The sequence below is a fragment of the Hemicordylus capensis genome, chromosome 3 (assembly GCF_027244095.1).
Source record: "Hemicordylus capensis ecotype Gifberg chromosome 3, rHemCap1.1.pri, whole genome shotgun sequence".
Classification (NCBI taxonomy): Eukaryota; Metazoa; Chordata; class Lepidosauria; order Squamata; family Cordylidae; genus Hemicordylus; species Hemicordylus capensis.
In genome coordinates, this window is record NC_069659.1 from 45,600,857 (window position 1) to 45,623,792 (window position 22,936).

Consider the following 22,936-nt stretch of genomic DNA (forward strand, 5'->3'; position numbering starts at 1 on the left):
AAGAGATTCACGGCTATTATCGCTGCCTGTTCCAAGCAGGTTTACTGCAGAAAATGTACTGAGATACGTCCTTCCATAGAGTCCCTGGATAATTTTTACCACTCCATGAAATGCTGGCAGTGGTTTAAAACGTTACAGGGAGTGCTTTATCTTGGAATACAAGCAAATGAGACAGAGTTAGGGACATCTTCTGCCATAAATATCGTTGCAAAAGCCTGTGTGAATTCCACACAAGATGGGATTTTGGACTAATTATTCTGCTGATCCAGCAGAACTTGGCACTGGTCACTCTTATATCTGTTGGTTTATGTCAGGCTGCCTTTGAAAACTATTGGGAAACAGTAGTTGCTGCAAAAATACTGCCATCACATTTATTGCTGACTGGCAATAAATGATGATGATGATGATGATGATGAACAAACTTTGTAAGTACTTGTGGGAATTTGCCTTGTAATTTTTTTTGGCCTTATAGGAATATTGACCATTGGTCAATATTGTCTGTACTAGAAATGTAGTGATGTGGACAGCACCCCGCAGTTATATTTTTTGGAGACTCCTGCAACCAACACTGCCCCTGGCCTCAACCACCACCCACCTCCCTCCTATGTTAGTGCCAGTGCATGAGAATGTAGCCAGGGGAGCCACTCTCTGTGTCCTCATCAGCTTTTCCCGTGCCAAAGATGGTAGAGGGAGAGAGGATGATGGGGTGGCTCTCTTGACCCTGGCTCCATAGACACTGGCGCTTTGCTGATGCCAGTGAGGGAAGGAAGGAAGGAAGGAAGGAAGGAGTGCCCTATACTGGCCTCAGCCCCATTGGGTGGCCCTTGTTCACTGCACACAGTCATCCAATGGTAGTTCTACACTACCTCTAGTCTACACTGACTGGCAGCAGCCGTCCACAGCTTGAGACTGAAGTTTTTCCCAGTCCTACCTGGAGATGTTGGGGACCAGTGTTCCCTCTAAGAGGGATTCCCAGATCTGGTTGACTACAACAGTTGTAGCTTCAGTTGCAGGGAAGTAACAGCAGGAGAGAGTGCATGCCCTGAACTCCTGCCTGTGGCTTCCAGCAGCATCTGGTGGGCCACTATGTGAAACAGGATGCTGGAATAGATGGGCCTTGGGCCTGATCCAGCAGGGCTCTTCTTATGTTCTTAATTCCCAGCATCCCCAGCAGGGATTATGGGAGTTGTAGTCAACAACATATGGGAATCCCTCTTAGAGGGAACACTGCTGTGGACTGAACTTGGAATTGTCTGCATGCAAAGAGATGCTCTACCACTGAACCACAGCCATTAACCTTTAAAGCAAAGAAACAAGTTATCAGTTTGTTTCTGAGAACAATCACAGTGCTGGTGTTGACTTTCCAAGCATTAAATGGCTTATTATTATTTTTGTTAAAAAAGTCAGACAGGTGTCATTGACTGGTTTGTTTTATCCAGACATCGAGTCCTTCCCAAGGACCTGGAATGGCTGAATTTTATTATCAGTGTTGTTGCTGTTATTATTATAGATATCGTCGCAGAATATAGGCTGTTCCCAGTAAAGTTGCTTTTTGTAATTAGCTGATGGTGATTTCTGTGGCCCCTATGGTGTTGAGGTGCTCTTCAAGGTATTTTGGAACTGCAACTAGGGTGCCAATTACCACTGGGATTCTTTTGGTCTTCTTCTGCCACAGCCTTTCAATGTCAATTTGTAGATCTTTGTATTTTATGATTTTTTTTCTATTTCTTTTTCTTCTATTCTGCTATCACCTGGTATTGCTATGTTGATTATTTTAACTTGTTTTTCTTTCTTCTCAACTACAGTTATATCTGGTGTATTGTGTGGCAGATGTTTGTCTGTTTGTAGTCGGAAGTCCCATAATATTTTTACATCTTCATTTTCTTCAACATTTTCAATTTTATGGTCCCACCAATTTTTGGCTACAGGTAGCTTGTATTTTTTGCAGTTGTTCCAGTGTATCATCCCTGCTACCTTGTCATGCCTTTGCTTGTAGTCAGTCTGTGTGATCTTTTTACAACAGCTGATTAAGTGGTCCACTGTTTCATCTGCCTCTTTACAAAGGCAGCACTTGCTGTTTGTTGTGGATTTTTCGACTTTTGCTCTGATTGCATTTGTTCTTAGTGCCTGTTCTTGTACAGCCAAAATTAAAACCTCTGTTTCTTTCTTCAAGTTGCCATTCTTAAGCCATTGCCAGGTCTTGGTGATGTCTGATTTTCCACTTATATTGTGCAAATATTGACCATGCAGGGGCTTCTATTTCCATTTTTCTGCTTGGTTCTTGACTTGTTCTTTCTTGTAGGCCTGCTTTGTTTCATTGGTGTTGATTAGTTTCGCATTATTGACCATTTGAAGTGCATCTTCTTCACTGTCCTTTATATATTCTTCAAGGTCTCTTTTCTCCTCCTCTACTATTTGATGGACTTGCAGCATTCCTCTTCCACCTGAGCTGTGAGGGAGGTAGAGCCTATCTACATCATTGCGGGGGTGCAGAGCATGATTGATGGTCATGATTTTTCTGGTCTTACGATCTAGCATCTCTAGCTCTGCCTGGGTCCAGTCTATTATTCCTGCAGTGTATCTGATAACAGGTATAGCCCAGGTGTTTATGGCTTGTATGGTGTTCCCACCATTGAGTTTGGACTTTAGGATTTTTCTAACTCTCCTGATGTATTCTGTCAGGATATATCTCTGTTAGGTGTTGTAGTAATATGCCTTCAGGTGAAAACTGCAAGTCACTGTATTTACTGTGATTAGTGACTAGCAACATGTGAGGCCGATTACAAGCTGCTGAGTAATGATCTGCAGTGATTGGCCAAGGCCAGTATAAGAAGGAGGCTCAGAGAAGAGCAAAGTGTCCACAGTGGCAGATGCTGCTAGACTGTGGTCCACCCGGCTGAACTATGTGAATACTGTATCAATGTGCCTGATGTATATACTTATTTATGTGTAATGGACTTACTGAGCTGCAATATCATGTGAGTGCCTTTTCTACAATATATTCTTCAGTTTAAACTCTTGCCTGTGTGTTGGAGTCTTCTTACTTTTCCACTGGGGTACTGGAACGTGACTCTGCGAGTAGGGCGCAACACCAACATATTCCCTTTCAAATTTTCTTTTAACTTCAGTGTGTGTGGTGTTATCAGCCTGGACAATGCCCAAGTATTTGTAATGTTCTTTCTCTTCCAGGTTCTTGATGTTGCTTCCATTGGGCAGTTCTATTCATTCTGTTTTTGTTATTAATATTAATAATGTTGTTGTTATTATTACTAATTCAATTTCTATACCACCCTTCCAAAAATGGCTCAAGGCGGTTTACACAGAGAAATGACAAATAAATAAGATGGCTCCCTATCCCCAAAGGGCTCACAGTCTAAAAAGAAATGTAAGATAGACACCAGCAACAGTCACTGGAGGTACTGTGCTGGGGGTGGCTAGAGCCAGTTACTATCCCCCTGCTAAATAAAGAGAATCACCAAATTAAAAGGTGCCTCTTTGCCAAGCTAGCAAGGGTTTAGTTCTTTAGTTCTTAATATGGTTGAACTCTGCTTTTTCTTAACTGTAATTTCTTTTACTTTTTTGTGGTTTTGTAGAGAGAAATATTATCTTTATATCTGATAGCATCCCTGAGAAATTCTGAGTTAAGAGGTGGGATATACATGTTTTAAACAAACATACCCACAGCTATGTCCCTGTGTCCCAGTTTCTAAACTTCAGTCTTTCTCTCCCCAACAAATACAATTCTATTTTAAATAAGACAGCTGGACATATTTAATAGTCAATGAAATTATTTACCCAGAGGGATTGTGCACCTGTGGTCATGTATGCATACATGACTCATATTTACACTCATACCCACAGATAAAGCCCTTGAGAATCCTTAGTAAACAGGCCATTATATTAATCTGTAAATAGGTGCTTACTGCTTCTCTGAAATCATTCTTCAGCCTCTCAAAGCAACACTTAGCAATCGGGAAAGTGCTTTTAAACCCAAGGCCATATTCCTCTGCACATCACACCCCCCTCCCTTCCCTGCATCCCAGCTCCGCTGACTTCATCAAATGGAGTGTCTGCAGATTAATGCTGGGGCAATGGAGAATTTTTCATTTCCAGTATTAAGTGTTGTTATCCATCAGCATAGTCCAAAGAGGAAAACTGAATACAGGGATGGGTGGTGGTTGGTAAAGTATGATTTGTTCAGAGCTGTAACTTCAGTTTGGAAGCTATGACGTTGCATGCCACTGGGGGTCTTGAGACTCTTTCCTATGATACTCAAAGCTCATATCTGTCTCATCTTCTTTCACAATCTCTCTCTCTCTCTCTCTCTCAGAGAGAGAGAGAGAGAGAGAGAGAGCGAGCTGGTCTTGTGGTAGCAAGCATGACCTGTCCCCTTAGCTAAGCAGGGTCTGCCCTGGTTGCATATGAAAGGGAGACTAGAATGTGCACACTGTAAGATATTCCCCTCAGGGGATGCAGCCGCTCTGGGAAGAGCAGAAGGTTCCAAGTTCCTTCCTTGGCATCTCCAAGATAGGGCTGTGAGAGATTCCTGCCTGCAACCTTGGATAAGCCCCTGCCAGTCTGTGCAGACAATACTGAGCAAGATGCACCTATGCTCTGACTCAGTATATAGCAGCTTCCTATAAAACTTCATCCCTTCCTTAAGTGTCACCTTTTGCTCTGGTAGGGCTCCTGCGCCTCTGACATCTGAGGTTACGCAATGCAATGACATGGAAACCATGGCCTCTTCCCCCCTCTTCCACAGCTGTTAAAGGCACAATCCCATTGCAGAGTGAATCTGCGTCTGGACTTTCTTCCCTAGTGCTTACAGGCTTTTGTGAAAGTCTCTAGGCATGGGTACAACTACATCTGTTACCCATATATGACTAGGGGTGTGCGAACCGGCTCGATGTTCGAGAGGTTTGAAGTTGAGCCGGTTTGGTTCGACGGTCCGGGGTTGAACAGAACCACCCCCTGATTGGTCCAACTGTGGACCGAACACCCCCAGACTATTTGGGGGTTCGCAAGTTGTTGTTTTTAAGATTGTAAGTCACTTACCCCCTTCAGGGGAGTTCCTTGAGGAGGTGGCGGGGGCGGGGGCGGTCCGCGGAGGTACCCCTCCCCCCGCCAGCCTCCCTTATTGCTGCCAGTGGCCCGTTTGGCCACTTTCTCAGCCCGTTTGAGCCTTCGAACTGAGGCATGGCGGCCCTTTAATTGTTATCGGTATTGTTGTTCACCACCTAGAGTCTTTGGAGGAGGCAGTATATAAGAAAATTTGAATGAATGAATGAATGAATGAATAGGTAAGAGGGTCTCAGACCACAGAGTGGGGGAAAGACCCTTCCTTCAGTGCCAGTCACTGTAGACATTACTGAGCTAGATGGAAACAATATTCTTACACTTGGCAGAGTAGCTTTGTACCAGTATGGTGTAGTGGTTAGAGTGCTGGACTAGGACTGGGACTGACCCAGGTTCAAATCCCCATTCCGCCAGGAAACTCATTGAGTGACTGTGCCATCTCTCAGCTGAACCTTATCTCTCTCATCTCAGTCTCTCATCTCTCAATCTAAGGGTTGTTGTGGGGATAAACATAACCATGTACACTGCACTGGGCTCCTTGGAGGAAGAATGGGGTACAAATGCAATAAATAAATGTTTGTATGCTTTCACCTATTCTTATCTTCAGCTCATTATAATATGTGTTCATGCAAATTAACTCTCCATCACTTGTCATGGACTTTTCTTTTCTCTCCTCAGTTTCCCCCCTACATTGCTCAATTTGCAGCCAAGATCCAGTTACATACCTACCTAAGACGCTGGAATACATATGAGGTGCAAGGAATGTGGGTTTTCAGATCCCAAAAAGCTCTCCTCCCTGCTTTCACTTACTTACTTACTTACTTACTTATTTATTTATTAATTATTAAAACTTTTATACCGCCCTTCCAAAAGTCTCAGGGCGGTTTCAATACCTTCCTGGCTGGAGCAACTGAATAGGAATAATTTAAGAATGATTTGGGTATCTCTGGTCTCAAAGAAGCTAGCAACACTTGTAAGATTTGTTTTCGTCATCATCATCAACAGTGAAACTTGACAGTTGTTGAAGAGGAAAACCTTGCAGATCTTCCTGTAGAACCAAATCCTAGTTTTTGCCAGACAAGCCCAATATAAGAATGTATGCAGAGAATACATGTACAGTTTCCCCTCCATCTCCTCATCTCCTACAAAGGATGCTTTGGGTTGCATAGTCTCACTTCTGTTTCAGCTCTTACTTTCCTGTTGCCTCTGCATAGGCCATCTTCCCACTATTGCTATTTGTACTCAAGTTGCACAGCACGTCTTGAACAGGATACAGCAAGGGAAAGTAGAAGTTGCCCTGAAAGTGTCACCCCTAATTAATATCCTCCAAGGCAGCTCCCTAATTAGAATGCAGATCTGATTTCAGCTTAGCTTGTTAATGGACTTGCTCCTCCGGGAATGGTAATTAGGCATGGCACTGATGTACTGTGCCATTGTGGGAACCTGCCACCATACTGGACCCCATGGGCAGAGAAGTGCCATACCTGGAGAAGGGCACACTGCATCCGAACATTGAGTCCATCTGAAGGACAGTGGTTTCCTAAACATACTTTTAAGATAGTAGTCTCAACATTCGCAATTTGTGAATGGAATTTGTGATTTGATTCTTATCATAGACCGGCAGTAAATGGTCAGCAGATGGCACTGTGAAATTGCATGATGGCCAGTGAGATCATCTGAACAGCCTGAGGAGAAGCAGTGAGAATTTCCATTTTGAAATGAAGTATTCCTGCATCTGAAAATGCCTGGAGTCACACAAGCTTGTGTCAAGCAATAGCCTTGGGCCTCTCTGCACTATCTTATCCAACGATGCAAGCAATTCCATTGGCATCTCTGCATCATCTATCCAGAAAAAGACTGGAAATAACCAAGAGCTGGACAAGATGTTATATTGATGCTTGTCCCTCTGACATAATTTCAAAAGTGGAAAAATTGCTTCAGAATTGCTTCAAAAGTGGCAGTCTCCCTAGTGTTTCTATGAGTGTGATCCAATGGGAATAGTTCATGGGGAAAATCCATGAGGAATTCATTCTCAATAACTTTCAGAAATGCATGGTTGTACCTGGCCATTTTAAAAACAAAAACACCCCCCCCCCGAATAATTCTGTCAGCTCTTCACCTCTTGACTTTATCTTTACCATAATGGTATATAAATGCATGAGCAAGAGAAAACTGGAGAGATTACTCTGCTCTTTGTTTCTTGCTTTCAGTTTATGACCTTATATAATCTCTGTGCCCTCAATGAATCCTCGTCTTCCTGAACTGAGAATGCTTTCATGCCAAAGGTCAGCCCTAATCAAGGTTTTTGTGTTGTACAGCAGAGGTTCCCAATCTTGAGTCCCCAGATATTGATTGACTAGAATCCCCATCATCTCCAGCTACAATGACCAGAAGAAGGTGAGAGCTGTAGTACAACGTCTGGGGACCCAAGTAGTGGTCCCTCTAATTCTTTTCACCTGTGTGCGGAATGAGTTTTGTTCTGGGTGGCAGTATCAAGGCAGCACATGTATTCAGAATTGGGCCTTCCTGATTTGACCTGAGCAGGATCTAAAACTTCTGAGCGTGTGCACATGCGCATGCCTTAGAGCAGGGATCCCCAAACTGCGGCCCTCCAGAAGTTGCTGAACTACAACTTCCAGCATACCCAGCCACAAAAAATTGGGTCTAGGGATGCTGGGAGTTGTAGTTCAGTAACATCTGGAGGGCCGCAGTTTGGGGATGCCTGCCTTAGAGGGAACAGCGGGCTCAAGGCTGAGAACCCCTGCTGTGATGGATAGATAGTTCAACTTGGACTGGAGAACATAGATATCTTCTGGGAGGATATAGGAAGGTGCAAGAACTGAAGTTACTGAAAGCTATGCAAAACTATTTAGGGCTATTTTTATAACCCTTGTTGTGCATCTGATGCTAAGCTGTGACTGGAAGCTGACCTTTTAAGGTTGGAGACCTGTGCTTGGATCTATATCTTCAACGTTTGGTTGAAAATGATCTACTTTCCTTCTGGCTTAGCTCCCTTAATTTTTAAGGATGAATATCCCTCTGGATGTATTTAATCACTGAAAAGCTGAAATTGTATGGGTTGTCTATGGAATATCTACTCCCTCTGTGTTATGATAACGCCAAGGTGATCCTCAAGCAGAGTATTACAGATATGGAACACCAGACAGATCTAAGCCAGGCATCAAGCTACTCGAGGTTTGGTGCGGTAAAGCCTTTCCAGAAATCAGCTAAATATCTGTATACCTTGACAAGGGCAACCAAGATGATCAGGGGCCTAGAGCACCTTTGTTATGAGGCAAGGCTACAACACCTGGGGCTTTTTAGTTTAGAAAAAAGACAACTGCAGGGAGACATGATAGAGATCTATAAAATCATGCATGGTGTGGAGAATGTTGATAGAGCGAAATTCTTCTCCTTCTCACATAACACTAGAACCAGGGGTCATCCCATGAAATTGATTCCCGGGAAATCTAGAACCAACAAACAGAAGTACTTTTTCACACAACGCATAATCAACTTGTGGAATTCTCTGCAACAAGATGTGGTGACAGCCAACAACCTGGATGGCTTTAAGAGGGGTTTGGATAACTTCATGGAGGAGAGGTCTATTGATGGCTACTAGTCGGAGGGCTCTAGGCCACCTCCAGCCTTGGGGGTGGGGTGCCTCTGGATACCAGTTGCCGGGGAGTAACAGCAGGAGAGAGGGCATGCCCTGAAATCCTGTCTGTGGCTTCCAGCAGCATCTGGTGGGCCACTGTGCAAAACAGGTTGCTGGACTAGATGGGCCTTGGGCCTGATCCAGCAGGGCTGTTCTTATGTTCTTATGTGCTGTCAAGTCAATTTCGACTCCTGACGCCCACAGAGCCCTGTGGTTTTCTTTGGTAGAATACAGGACGGGTTTACTATTGCCTCCTCCTGCACAGGATAAGATTATGCCTTTCAGCATCTTCCTATATCGCTGTTTCCCAATATAATACCAGCGGGGATTCGTACCGGCAACCTTCTGCTTGTTAGTCAAGTATTTCCCTGCTGCGCCATTAGGTGGCTCTTAAGTGGGACTTAATGGGACAATGGGACTTAATAACCCCTGCTAACTGGGTAAAGAGGCACCTTTTAAAAATGGTGATTCTCTTTATTTAGCAGGGGGAGAGTAACTCGCCCTATCCACCCCTAGCACAGCACTCCAGTGACTCCAGTATCTTATGTTTCTTTTTAGATGAATAATAAACTTTTGTGAGCCCTTTGGGGAGAGGGATCAATTTATTTATTTATTTATTTAATTCTCTATGTAAACTGCTTTGGAAACTTTTGTTGAAAAGCAGTATATAAATATTTGTTGTTGTTGTTGTTGTTAAGTCCCATAACTAAAGCTAGTTGGGCTTAAGTCCTATTGAAATTAATGGGGCTTAAGTGAGTTGTTACTAATTTGTCCCATTGACTTCCATGGGCTTTCAGTCTAATTGATGTTAGATGTCTCCTTTAAAAGGGCACATGAATAATTCCTGCACACACAAAAAGTTTGACATCCTTCCATCTTCAAAAGTCCTCTGCTGGAACAATCCCCAGTGACATCACACAGGCTAATGCCAATATAATGCTGGGCCATTAATCTGTCTGTAGCTGGCGGATAGATTGACCATGGGCTAGTAACTTTCATATTTTGATAGCCTTAGTTTTGTCAGAAATGCAGGATCCTCCCAAATTACTTTTTCAAGCCTCCTGCTTGAATTGTCAGAAGAATTTCAAATGCCAGTCTGACCTCTTATCCCTTGATGCATTGTCCAGAGATAATTTGGAAGGGGTGGCATTTTCATTGCCCTTGGATTTTTCATATTTTTAAATATTTTATAACAAATTAAATGTTAATTGTGATCTGTCTTGGGGAGGAAACTATTGTGGTGTCCACTTAGCATTTAACATATTAGTCATCAAATATTTAAAGAGGTCCCATCCAGATTTGTCTCCCCTTGGCCCTCTGTGCAATGGTTCTTTCATTTAGATGCTACATAGCAGGGACTCTTGGAGACATATATTTCACCAAACGTCATTTGGCTTTTCCTCCTGTTGCTGGTTTCTGTAGCCTTCTGTCACATTTATGTCACTCTTTTGCAGATCAGATATTTGTACCCATAAACTTTCCAGGTGTTCAGAGTTCAAAAGACTACTGCATTGCTCTTCAAGTCACATTCCCAGCTTGAAGGAATAACACTATAATTAGAGACCTCTGATTGATGTTTTCACAGGAAAGCAATGATGTGAACACAACTGCATGCACACATTCAGAAAAGAGTCAAGCTGCAATTCGGCAGGCATCTAGAGCCAACTGAACTGCTTCCTAGAATGAGCTCTTTGTCTCTGGGGAAGTGTTAGCCACACACCTAATATGTACTGTGTGTTTAAAGAGAACTCCTTCTTCTTCAAGAACCCCGCCACCTATTAAGATCATCTGGGGAGGTCTGGTTGGGGTTGCCACCAGCTCAATTGGTGACAACTCGAAACTGGGCCTTTTCTAAGGTTGCCCTAGGGAAGGCCTGCTCAACTTTGGCCCCCAAGCTGTTTTTGGACTACAACTCCCATAATCCCCAGCCTCAGTGGCCAATAGCCAGGGATTATGGGCATTGTAGGCCAACATCTGCAGGCATATGGATCTTTCTGGCATGTGGCTGTCCTATTTCCTGTCCTGGGTTCAAGTTAATTTCTCTCTCTCTCTCTCTCTCTCTCTCTCTCTCTCTCTCTCTCTGATGTATTTCTGTCTTATACCTCCAGTCCACTGCTGCCTAAGGCAGCTTACTGTTGAAAACACTTTACTAATAAGATATTCCTCCAGAGCAAGGAGACAAAGCCTCCGTATTGTGGTGGGTGTGGGAGGTTCCAACAGTGAAGTAAGATATTAAGTTATTTTCTTCTGTGAGCTTCTCTTCATATGAAGCTGCTTTGTACCGAGTCAGACCATTGGTCCATCTAGCTTTGTATTGTCTGCAGTGACTGGCAGAAGCTCTCCAGGATTCTTTCCCAGACTTATCTGGAGATGCCACAGCGGGTACCTGGCACCATCTATGTGCAAAGCATGTATCGCTGAGCTTGGCCATGAAAAAGACGTAATATCTGAGATCCTTCTTGGTGGATAGATGGGGAGACTGAAACTGCCTCTGAACATGGCATGCTAGCAATCAAAAGCACGTGGTCTCTGGCAGCAGGCATACAGTGCCTCAGAACATTTTTCAGCAAAGAGCTTTTTAATCATGTGTATGGTTCTCCTCCTCTCTCTGACTGAACCACGTATGAGCTGTCTCTTTAAGAGCTTTAACTGTAAGAGCCAGACTAGGCTCTTTACATCATCCTTTTAGCTCTGAAGCTCTGTTCAATCTCCAGCAACAAGGAAGGTGGCAGCTATCACACACAGCATGGTTTTAAATAGATCTGAGCAGAATATTCACACCACATTTCAAGTGGGGCAAATGGCATACATATACTTTGCATTTGAAGCCTGCAGTAGCACCGCTCACTTTTTCAATATTCCACAATCCATTGTGGTTTCCTCTGTAGCTCGACATTTATGGTTTGTTGGTTTATTTCAACTATTTCTGTTTCACCCACCTGATAAAAGTCACTTTCAGTGGCCAAAAAAACCATATACAAATTTAAAATCTGGAACCAAGAAGACAAGGATTGAAGAATAGAACAATATCGGACCTCTGAAAAGTATACAGTGTACTGTGCTTGATTGGCCAGCAAACTCGCCTGACCTGACCCCATAGAGAATCTATGGGGCATTGCCAAGAGAAGGATGAGAGACATGAGACCAAACAATGCAGAATTGCCGAAGGCCGCTAATGAAGCATCCTGGTCTTCCATAATATCTCATCAGTGCCACAGGCTGATAGCATCCATGCCACGCCGCACTGAGGCAGTAATTGCTGCAAAAGGGGCCCAAACCAAGTACTGAATACATATGCATGCTTATACTTTTCAGAGGTCTGATATTGTTCTATTCTTCAATCCTTGTCTTCTTGGTTCCATGTAATATTCTAATTTTCTGAGATTGTGGATTTGGGGTTTTCATGAGCTGTACGCCATGATCATCACAATTATAACAAATTAAGGCTTGACTTATCTCGCTTTGCATGTAATGCGTCTGTCTCATATATCAGTTTCACCTTTTAATTTGCATTACTGAAATTAATGGACTTTTGCACGATATTCTAATTTTCCGAGTTTCACCTGTATGTGAACCTGGTTTGAATAGAACTGGCCTGGTTCAACCAGTTTGGACTCGAACCAGACTGGATTCCAAAAAAGGGGTGCTGGTCTGAGCTGAACTGGCCGCGGTTCTAATGGAACCAGTTCAGAACCAGTTTGGTGGTTCGAGGGGGCATGATTGTAAAGGGGATAACCCTGCCTGTTTTTAAAAGTTCCTAATAGGGGCAGGACTCAGGATCATCCAACACAGATTAGAGCCCTACATGGAAAGGGAAATGCCAGCCTTCAATTGCGTCAACCATGTCAAGTTGTGGAATATCCTTAGGAAAATGGGCATCCCAGAACATCTCATTGTTCTCATGAGAAACCTATACACAGGACAGGATGCCACAGTCCAGACAGAACATGGTGAAACAGACTGGTTCCAGATTAGGAAAGGAGTAAGACAAGGATGTATACTTTCTCCATATTTATTCAATTTATATGCTGAACATATACTGAGAGAAGCTAGATTGGAAGAAGATAAGCATGGTTTTAAAGTTGGAGGAAGAAACATCAATAACCTGCGCTTCGCTGATTAGGGATGTGCATGGAACTGGCTGGCCCGGTTTCGTTGGAGTCTGGATTGGACTTGAACTTGGCTGGGCCAGTTCAGTCTGGCACCCTGTTGACCCCCCCCCCTCAACACACACCCCATTTGGTTCAGTTGGTGGGGGGTCGTGAACATTTTACACTAATAAATAAATAAATAACACCTTACTCCCTTCCGGGGAGTTGCTGGAGGTGGGGGTCTGTGGAGGTCCCCCCTCCCCCCACTGGCTTCAGTTTGGCTGGCTGTTCTTCTGGTTTTCGTCCTTCTCCCGGTGGCGTGGCGGCCATTTTGGAGGCTGCGTGCCTGCACAATTGGCCTCTGTGTGGCCTGGGTCGGACTGAACAGGGGGTGGTTCAGTTTGACCCCGGACCATCGAACCGAACTGGTTTGAAGTTGAACTGGTTCGACGTTGAGCCGCTTTGAACATCCCTAATGCCAATGACACCACTCTGATAGCTGAGAATGCAGATGATCTGCAAGCTCTAGTGATCAAAGTCAAGGAGCACAGTGAAAAAATGGGACTACGACTAAATGTAAAGAAGACTAAACTAATGACAATGGATACAGCAACCAGCCTCAGAATTGACAATGAAGACACTGAAATGGTGGATAGCTTCTGCCTTTTAGGATCAACCACAAACAGTCAAAGATCCAGCAGTCAAGAAATACACGGCAGACTAGCACTTGGTAGGGTTGCAATGTAGGCCTTGGAAAGAATATTTAGATGCCATGACGTATCCAAACCTACCATGATTAGAATAGTTCAGACAATGGTTTCTTCCATGACACTCTATGGATGTGAAAGCTGGACTTTGAAGAAGCAAGATAGAAAAAGTATTGACTCACTCTTTTGAACTTTAGTGTTGGAGAAGACTTTTGAGGATACCATGGACAGCCAGGAAAATAAGCCAATGGATCACAGAACAAATCAATCCAGACTTTTCATTCAAGGCACAAATGATCAGGCTCCAACTATTATATTTTGGACACATTATGCAAAGACCCAGCTCCCTTGAGAAGTCCATAATGCTGGGAAAAGTTGAAGGAATGAGAAGAAGAGGACAACTAGCAGCAAGGTGGATAGACTTGATTACAACAGCAATGAATGCACCACTGAGAGACCTTAAAGGCCAAGTTGAAGACAGATCATCCTGGAGAGAATCTTTCTTTGTAGTTGCTAAGAGTTGACGGCACTTGACGGCACTTATTCAATCAATCAATAGGGGTAGCAAGCTGGCACATCATAGTTGGAGGTGGCGGCCACCACTACCTCTGACTACTAGGTGACCTCTTGATGCCTCTATTAAGATTTTTTTTAAATGTAGGCCAGGTTTCCCCATTTGCTTGTAATGGGGAATTATCATCCGAATAGTAAGTAGTAAGTGATCTTTTCTACACCTAGTTCCAGCTTTAGTATAAACATCCAATTATTATTATTATTATTATTATTATTATTAATTAATTAATTAATTAATTAATTCAATTTCTATACTGCCCTTCCAAAATGGCTCAGGGCGGTTTACAAAGAGAAATAAAACAAATAAGATGGCTCCCTGTCCCCAAAGGGCTCACATTCTAAAAAGAAACATAGGACACACACCAGCAACAGTCACTGGAAGTACTGTGCTGGGGGTGGTGGATAGGGCCAGTTACTCTCCCCCTGCTAAATAAAGAGAATCACCACGGTAAAAGGTGCCTCTTTGCCCAGTTAGCAGGGGTTTTGATGGCCATGAAATATTTTTAAAGAATACCTTTTTTGAGCAGCAATTTGAAACTATGTCTCTCTTCCACACACCCCATACTGCCCCATATTCCTGCCATGGAAGTGTCTACCAGACTCTCAACGAATCCCTTGCTGCAAGTAAGCATGTATTCAGGTCAGGGTATGTTTCACAGAGACCCTGAAAGTCAAATGATGCTGCAGGAATCAGAGTTGGTCAAAAGGGTGGAGGCAAGGAATTAGCTAACTCAATTTTCAGGTGATACGAAAGCCAAGCTACAACTCATGTGCAAAAGTTATCATCTCTGCCACCTGCATTTTTACTAGTACAAAAGCTAAAGTCCACTTTGCTGATACAGCAAAACTCAAATGTAAAGGAGAAAAAAACCCAATATGTGAACATCAACTGGAAGTGACCAGGAGAGATCACAGTACTGGGCAGCTGCCTGTACAGAGATAATGAATATAAACTCCTCCATCCAGGAAGAAAAGGAAATGCATAAAGCATGAGTAAAAGAACGGAGGGGATTAAGCGGTTAACTGCATAACTTTGGTTCAAAGTGAATTTCATTTTGTGTCTTTTTAATCTTGTTCTGTTCTTTTTTTCACACAATCAAATCAAATGCTATAGTTGCCACAGGGAAGCGATGGAACTCGGAAAGGAAAGAGCCATAAAACAGCCTTTAATTTTGCAAATGCATACAAGACCCAAGGGCTAGAGGCAGAAGTTGTAAAAAAATAAAATAAAACTGGCAATGAGGCAAATTTGTACGAATGATGAACCAACCACTGTGGAAGGTTATCCCAAAGTATGGCTAATGCATTATCATTTGAAGCTGTTAGACTGTGGGATGATTCTCACTGTTAAATAGACCTCTTCATGGTAGTCTTATTCTTCTGTGGGCCCCTCCTCAGACCTGGGCAAAAAGGAGGTCCATATGTTAATAAGGTGATGGTTGAACTGGGGCGTCCATAGCCTCGTCCAGGCATTCTCAAACCAAGGATGCTGCGTCCAGGTATTGAGTCAATGGGAATGCACTAGCAAGCTCCACTCCACACGGTTGTGCTACTTAACCATGCCACCTGTTCTTCAGCTTTTATTTGCAGAGATATATGTTGGGGGAAGGTTGTCTTTTTTATTGAGAACACACTGAGCACCCAGCATTCTTAATCATGGGGAGTAAGTAGTATCTCTCCTAGGTACAGCATGTATCTCACCAGATAAGTCCATGGGCAGTAGAGGGGCATGGCTAAGGAGTATGTTGGTGCAGGAGAAGGGGCTTGCCAGTATGTTCCCATTAGTGCTACACCTGGGTGCAGCATGCACAGATTGAGAATGCCTGAACAGGGCTCAAGAAAATTCTGCTTTATGTTGCATGACAATTTATGCAGGTTTGCTAGCATAACGTTACTTTTAATCATGGTAGTTCTTAGCCAACCTACCCTTTTCTATATGAAAAAGACTGATTGGCTATTTAACCCCTTTTAATCATGCTGATGAAGATTATGCTGCTACTGTGTATCAGTTACAAATATGGACCTACAACAAAATACAGTTTGACATCCCTGGTGTGCACTTGTTACCTGAGCCTATGGCTGAGCATGGGGGGGTGGGAATACAAGTTAGCTAGAGAGACAGGAGCCCTGGATTTATCTTGGGTCTTTATATGAATTTTCTTTCCTCTTTAGGAACATAGGAAGCTGCCATATACTGAGTCAGACCATTGGTCTATCTAGCTCAGTATTGTCTTCACATACTGGCTGCAGCTTCTCCAAGGTTGCAGGCAGGAATCTCTCTCAGCCCTATCTTGCAGAAGCCAGAGAGGGAACTTGGAACCTTCTGCTCTTCTCAGAGTGGTTCCATCCCTTGAGGGAAATGTCTTACCATGTTCACACTTCTAATCTCCCATTTGTATGCAACCAGGACGGACTCTGCTTAGCTAAGGGGACAAGTCATACTTGTTGACACAAGACCAGCTCTCCTTCTCAGGCTTAGCTTACAGTTCAGCATTTTCTTCTGGGGAGACTATTAGAAACTTTCCCCCTCAGAAGCAGAAGGGATTGTTCTAGCTGTAAAATCCCCACACCTTTTGCTGAAGACATGCACCCCCACACACACTCCCCACCACCGAGTTCTATTAGCTACACCCACCTGTTTGTCTTATCTGTATGAGCTCACATACACTCTGTTCCATTGACTAACATGGGGGCAGCTGGGTTTAAAACAAAACAAAACAAAACAAAACAAAACAAAACAAAACAACCCTTTAGATTTTTTCCCCTCCAGATCTTTGTGAAACCAATGTGTCTGAGGGTCACCTCAAGTCCACTGGTACATCCCATGCCCTTAGGTGCTCCAGTTCTCTATCATTACGGATCATAATAGTTCCATCTCTTTCAGAAATAGATATATGATTACAAGCACAATGCTCCTCAAATTCTGGGGAATTGTTGAACTTTACCACACATAATGTTTTATACAATTTTTATAGCTTCTTGTGCTTTGCATATTTTATGACTTATTGGCATTTCATATTTGTTGAATTTTGTGGTGTAAACTACTCAGAAAACTTTGCTATGGAGTGGTGTCAAAATTAAATAAATAAAAATGCTGGTTGTTGTTCACTTTTGTGGGCCCACATCCTTTACTGACCTGTTGATTTCAGGCTCAAGAAGCATGGCAGCCTTTGCCATTTTCCTTATAGTGAAGTGTGTTAGTTACTAGGCATACAGACAAGTCTGAAATGAAAGTGATAATTGGCTTGGATGTCACAAAGGCACTATGGTTCCCTGAAGCAGGGAAAAACAATGGCTGAATTCACACATAACACAAAACCACAGTTAAACGGGACAGAGGTTGGAACTCCATTACATCCAAATGTGTGCAACTGCAGTTTTGCACAAAAGCGACCTGACGTTTGCCTTAGCAAACTACAATTTGAACCTCCAATTTGTAGCAAATTTTGCCACCATAACCTGAGGGTTTTCAACAGCAGCATTACATCTGAACACGAACGGTAACACAACCATGGTTTCGTTCACTTTCTGGAACCATAATAATAGAGACGGGAGTGCAGACCCACCCAGGATCATGCCCACTTCATGCCTGTGGCACTTGTCACTAATCACCTCTTGAACCAATGCCCTGTCTCCAATTTGTCTCCAATTCAACAAAGCAGTGGCCTGATGCCACATCTCATCCCAAACTTGTCAGCCTATCAAAAGGCAAAGTCACACAGGGGCATGCCCTCTTGCTTCCCGCCTCCTGGCAATCAGGAGAGAAAGGGGACGGGATGGCAAGATGGGAACTACATGCTTTGTTCTCTGAAAATGAAGTGACAAAAGATGTATATTCACAAGCACTTGCACTCGAGGTGGCAACATAAGCAGGGGATCCCCATTAGAGTTCTGGGATGGCAGGGCAGTGATACCTGGAGTCGGGCTTAAAAGGCAGCCCCATGTAGGAATCCTTGAATGGCTAGGGTATATTTTTTGTACAGTGATGTTGGGGAAGGGGGGGACCAGCACCTTCCCCTTGGGAGTACCTGTGTGGTCTCTAGGGTTACTCATGAGAAGGGTTGGGCAGCAGGAACAGCATTGCTCCAGCGCAAGGAGTGATTCCTCATATGAGATGAGGATGGATGCTGTTCCTAAGAGGACTGCTCACTCATGAGAGTGTAAGGCCATGGGGATACCCCTTCACAACACATGTGAAGAACCATCTGGGGGAAAGGGGTGTTGGGTAGAATCACTAATAATGTGTGACAACAATCCCTTCTCATATGGACCACTCTCTCACAAGAGTGCCAGGCCATGGGGACCAGATGGTAGATGCTGGCCAGCAAGGTTGCTCTTTTTAAATTATTATTATTTCTTGTTTACACAGACAGACAGGTGTTATTGACAGGTTTGTTTTATCCAGACATCGAGTCCTTCCCAAGGACCTAGGATGGCTGAATTTTATTATCAATGTCGTTGCTGTTATTATTATAGATATTGTCGCAGAATATAGGCTGTTCCCAGTAAAGCTGCTTTTTGTAATTGACTGATGGTGATTTTGGTGGCCCCTATGGTGTTGAGGTGCTCTGCAAGGTGTTTTGGAATTGCACCTAGGGCACCAGTTACTACTGGCATTACTTTGGTCTTTTTCTGCCACAGCCTTTCAATTTCAATTTGTAGATCTTTGTATTTTGTGATTTTTTCTATTTTTTTCTTCTATTCTGCTATCCCCTGGTATTGCTCTGTCGATTACATTAACTTGTTTTTCTTTCTTCTCGACTACAGTTATATCTTGTGTATTGCATGGCAGATGTTTGTTTGTTTGTAGTCGGAAGTCCCATAATATTTTTACATCTTCATTTTCAACAACGTTTTCAATTTTATGGTCCCACCAATTTTTGGCTACAGGTAGCTTGTATTTTTTGCAGATGTTCCAGTGCTACCTTGTCATGTCTTTGTTTGTAGTCAGTCTGTGTGATCTTTTTACAACAGCTGATTAGGTGGTCTACGGTTTCATCTGCTTCCTTACAAAGGTGGCACTTGCTGTTTGTTGTTGATTTTTTGACTTTTGCTCTTATTGCATTTGTTCTTAGTGCCTGTTCTTGTGCAGCCAGTTTTAAACCCTTTGTTTCTTTCTTCAAGTTGCCATTCTTAAGCCACTGCCAGGTCTTGGTGATGTTTGATTTTCCACTTACTGTATGTGCAAATATTGACCATGCAGTGGCTTATTTTTCCATTTTTCTGCTCGGCTCTTGACTTGTTCTTTCTTGTAGGCCTGTTTTGTTTCATTGGTGTTGAATAGTTTCTCGTTATTAACCATTTGAAGTGCATCTTCTTCACTGTCCTTTATATATTCTTCAAGGCCTCTTTTCCCCTCCTCTACTGTTTGATGAACTTGCAGCATTCCTCTTCCACCTGAGCTGCGAGGGAGGTATAGCCTATCGACATCACTGCAGGGGTGCAGATCATGATTGATGGTCATGATTTTCCTGGTCTTATGATCTAGCGTCTCTAGCTCTGCCTGGGTCCAGTCTATTATTCCTGCAGTGTATCTGATAACAGGTATAGCCCAGGTGTTTATGGCTTGTATGCTGTTCCCGCCATTGAGTTTGGACTTGAGGATTTTTCTAACTCTCCTGATGTATTCACTTCCCATTTTTCTTTTAACTTCAGTGTGTGCGATATTATCAGCCTGGAGAATGCCCAAGTATTTGTAATGTTCTTTCTCTTCCAGGTTCTTGATCTTGCTTCCATTGGGCAGTTCTATTCCTTCTGTTTTTCTTATTTTTCCTCTGTTCATTATTAATGCAGCACACTTGTCTAATCCAAACTCCATTGCTATATCGCTACTGAATATACGGACAGTGTTTAGCAGTGGTTCGATTTCTGACTGGGACTTTCCATACAACTTCAGATCATCCATGTACAGTAGATGATTTGTTTTACTTGATATTTTAGATGTTTGGTATCCGAGCCTGTTTTGTTTAGTATTTGTGAAAGTGGAATCATGGTGATTGCAAAGAACAGAGGGGATAGTGAGTCCCCTTGGAAAATGCCTCTTCTAATGCTTGCTAACCTGTTCAAGTGCCTCGCCATGGATTGTTAACTGTGTACTCCATATGCTCATTGCTTTTTAAAGAAATATCTGAATGTTTTTGCTGACACCAGTTGTTTCTAAACATTTTAGTATCCATGTGTGAGGCAGTGAGTCGAAGGCTTTCTTGTAGTCAATCCATGCAACACTTAGTTTTGTTTTTCTTCTCTTGCAATTTTCTAAAATCATTTTGTTAATCAGCAGCTGGTATTTTGTGCCTCTGGTGTTCAGGCAATTTCCTTTCTGTTCAACTGGAAGCTGTTTGTTAGTTAATAAGTGTTGCATAACTTCATCTGCTATTATTCCAGTTAATAATTTGAACATGGTTGGCAGGCAGGTTATCAGTCTATAATTACTTGGAACTGCACCTTTTGGGGGTCTCTCATTATGAGATGAGTTTTCCCAGTTGTTAGCCATTGTTCAATATCACCTCCTTGCAAAATGTGATTGAACTGTTTTGATAGTTGTTTATGAAGGCTTGTTAGGTGTTTAAGCCAAAAGCCACGCATTTGCCGTGGGTGGATGAACATCTGCAATGCAATTCACAGTTTGAAAAATTAACCACGGGTTCTACAACCTCCAGCTTCACATTACGTGCAAATGCAGCCAGTGTTATTTCCTTTAGTGGTTCCTCAGGGTGAGAGGTAGTTGGGAATTTTTGTTCCAGGGACTTTTACTCACAGCAGGCTTTGCTGTGAGTTTACTTGGAGGTTTTACTGCGAACTCGAAGCTGTCCCAAAAAATCTACACAAATGGTGAATGCACCCCCTCCATTTTGGAGGAGGTGCGAGTTAATGGGCTTTAAAAGCTCCACGTGAAAAACTTTCAGGAGGTTTTACAGACAGGGCTTTCCCACCGAATCCACTGCTGATTGGAGTGTGCCAGTCCACATATTTGCTGGATTTAACCTGCCCTCCCTGCGGGCTATCAGGGGTCACCAGGACAGACAGGGTTTTGTTTTTCTCTGAAGGGAGGCTGTGAATTCTGGCTTAGCCCGAATGGCTAGTAGCTTTTGAAAAAACTCCGGGGCTTCTGCTTTCTCCGAAGGTGTTGATGGAGCTGCTGATGGCTATATGAATGGTCTATCTAATCCCTCGAATTAAAATGCCTTGAATGTGCTGTGAAGCAGATTCGCTCTTCAGATACCTCGAGGCATAGAGCCATGTGTGAAAAATCTCCAGGTGAAAGGTTTCAGGTTCCTCAAACAGTGAGGTCATTCACACGATTAAAAAAAACTGCTCTACCTGGGTTTGGGAGCTGTGTGTGCTAAGGTAAAAGGTAAAAGGAAAACCTGGGAAGCATTTTCCCCTACAGTGCTTCTACACAATCACGTCTACCCAGGTTTTCCCCTTTCCTTGCTTCCACACAACTGAAAACTGGGAGCACACACAGCTCCCAAACTGGGTAGCACACCATTTTTGATTGTGTGAATAACCTCAGTATCTGATATTATGTCCAACGTTACAGAGATGTAACACTGCACCCTGGGGCTGTTGTTCACAACAATGGGGGAAACTGCACTAGCACTGCTTGCAGTCGTTACTCATTTCTGCAGTCATTCTACTTATTTCTGCATTCAGCATTTGCAAGAATAGGGAAAATTGCAGGAAGCACAGTTTGTGCAACCACTTGTTCAGAGCATTCTTGGGGTGACTTAGGAGTCCCTGGCTGGTAGCCCTGGGGTGCAGTGTTTCAATTCCTTACACTGTACATCACACCAGGTTGGCTACTTTTTATAAATTTATCTCCCTATTCTACCTATGCCAGCAAAGTATTTCAAGAAGACAAAATAGATAAACAGATTGACACAAAGCCACATGAAATATGATTATAGAGCATTTCTGCCTACAAAGACTTTTACAATTTTTTGTTTCTGTTAATCTGTCTCTTAAAAATATTTCACAGAGAGATGTTAATTTGTCCTGGATGTTCTAGTCTTCTTCCTGAGAGTGTACAACTGTACCCATGCACAACCTTATACCCACTGGAGTTTCCATCATTGAAGAATATCTCCAAGATTTTGTCTCCTCTTAATTAGAAAAATAAGTGTTATGTGAGGATTGACTGGTCTGTGTCTTGGAGCTGAAAGATGTCAGAGAGAGGCGTCGGCTTATTATGCAGGAGCCTCATGTGCATTCATCCACACACTGGATACAGGCTGACATACAGAGCAAGGGTGCACCAGTGCAGTGAGAGACTAACCAACAGCTCTCCAATTAACTGCACTGGTGCAGCAGCAAAGTGGCAAATTTTGATGCCTCCCCAATCACTAGGAAGCCTTGTGTACCACCTGAAAGTATGTCGCTGAGAGCTATGTAAAACTCCAGGACCTATTTTTAGGTGTCACAGAAGGCTTCCTGATAAAGAATAGGGCATCAAAAATTGCTCCATCTCACACTGATGCAGTTACTTGGGTTAAGACCTGTTAGGCTGCTTTCTTACTGCACCAGGGCATCCTTGCTCTGTACATCAGCCTCCAAACCTAGGTCATCATTATTCAGCAGTCTACCCAAACTCCATTCCATTCCACCCAGGATATTGGCCCTCCATAAAGCAACCTTCCATAAATCAGCAACTCTCCATAAAGGCATACAGCCCTGGTACTAATCTTCCCAATCGCCTGCAACAGGTGAATGGCAAGGCATAGCTGCACATTTGTATTTCTTGGCTTACTTATGGAAGGTCTTTGCTTTCTCTTTCTTGTTCCTGGAGAACATCACAGAGCCATTTAGCCTTCTGTCCTTAGAATAACCTT